Source organism: Eptatretus burgeri, chromosome 7, assembly GCF_056783735.1.
Source record: "Eptatretus burgeri isolate ZD-2024b chromosome 7, Ebu_testis_v1, whole genome shotgun sequence".
Classification (NCBI taxonomy): domain Eukaryota; kingdom Metazoa; phylum Chordata; class Myxini; order Myxiniformes; family Myxinidae; genus Eptatretus; species Eptatretus burgeri.
Window position 1 is genome coordinate 7,440,366 of NC_140967.1, and position 1,810 is coordinate 7,442,175.

At 42.8% G+C, this 1,810-nt stretch overlaps 1 non-coding gene across 1 annotated transcript; it reads left to right on the forward strand.

Moving 5' to 3' along the window:
* Nucleotides 1-1,141: 1,141 nt before the first annotated feature.
* LOC147022623 (U1 spliceosomal RNA) lies at nucleotides 1,142-1,306 on the forward strand. Its single transcript, XR_015060569.1, has one exon. It is a non-coding gene; the product is annotated as a U1 spliceosomal RNA (small nuclear RNA).
* The last annotated feature ends 504 nt before the right edge of the window (nucleotides 1,307-1,810 follow it).

Here is a 1,810-nt window from a genome sequence, read left to right on the forward strand (position 1 = left end):
CTGATCCAGGAGAACATATCGGGCCCGATACATTTTTGAAATATCATGCTATACAGTACTATATCGTTTTTGGCCCTATCTCTTGTGGGGAAAAATTTATATTAATGTATTCTAAATTGTAACAAATGGAGTTTTAGAAATGTAACTTTTATGCTACAAGTTGAATTGGCTGTCCTTTCTGGCCAAGAGACTTTTGCCCTAAATGTGGACAAAATGTCTTAGTCTGGAGCGGTGTGACCTGGGCTGATAACAGCGAAGCTTTGCCTCAAAATGTACGTAGTGGCTTCTCGCCTCGAGGACACGTTTGCAGTCTGGGTTGAATAGCCCCCACCACTCTCCCATGAAAGTATAAAATGCTTTGAAATGTAAAATTGTTTCAGTGCAAGTATCTGAGGAAGTATTAGAATCTCAGTGGCTTGTGCTCCTTGGAACTGACCAAGTACCAAGTTAGAATAAAACTCTCTGATGTGATGTGGAAGTGAATCGAATCGGGTTGGTTTAACTGTTAACTAAAAGTAAGAATAAATGAAATAGAACCAAATAATATTGCAACAAATGGGGATTCTTAAGTTCATTGTACGAGGGTGAGAAGTGTATGGTGGATAATTAGAAAATAAATTGCTTCACAAAGAAAGGACTTGTGTGGACATCGGTTATCAGTGTTGGTGGTTTTATGCAGGATTTTATAACCAAATCGGATAAACGTTAAACTCCGCCTGAAGTCAAATAGGATTCCACAATCAACCAGGAATAATCCTTCAACGATCACAACGGGGTGGGTGAAAAATCCACAACAGTTGGCGCCTGGTGACTCAGATTCGAACCGACGTTGTGCGGTGCTCGTGACCGGAGGTGCTTAATCTGCCGGAGGCAGTGCTTGGAGGAATGACAAGTGCTTGAGCAAAGACAATATTCACCGCTCTCAGCAGGTAACACATTTCGAACAAAGAAAAGTTCATTGTCAGATAATTTTATTGATAGAAAGAAGAGGTAGCGGAGAGAATCTGTTTAAAAGTAAACGATAAGTACTGTCGTTGTTTTAGAAAAGTGCTGGAGAAGAAGAGTCGTCAGATGAAATGAGCATGATGAAGTGACATGCCACCTCCCGCGCAGAAGACGCGTGAGATATATGTTTGTATTGATACTTACCTCATAGGAGAGATACCGCGATCAGTTAGTTAAGGCGGTATTCTCAGGGTGAGGCCTACCCATTACACTACAGGGGGGAGGGTTGACCCTTGCCATTTCCCCAAATGTGGGAAAGTCGCCTGTGAAATTTGTAGGATGCAGGATGCGATAGACCGGCTGGGTGTGTGGCTGGTGATTTGCATTGAGATGCATGTGTTGCTGAGAGTAAAAAAAAAAAACATGAAACTTGTGCGAGTCCAATATTCACTGCAATGAAACGTGTTCTGTTGGGATTTTGACGATATTTTTAACAACTAAAGAAACTTCAGGCAGAGAGTCGAAATAAAACAGCCTGGCTGTTTGTGGTTTGGTGCTGATAAACATGAAGGTCACGCGCTGCGACTGTGCAGCTCGCCCCCTCCACTGGATCTGTGGGGGGGGGGGGGAAGTGGCATGTCTCTCCACTGAGTCTGTGTTCGTCTTAAGCTTTAGCTGTGAAATTCGATTCATATGCAGATTCAAGAGGGTTGGGCTATTGTGTCGAAGTGTGCATGCCATTGGCAATGACTTTGAAATGATGAAGAGATGTGATTGACGTGGAGGATATTTTATGGGGTTTTGCGGGTGTTGAAGCCATGACAGAGTAATGCTAAACTGTGGGTTTTGCCTGTCTTAGAGTTTT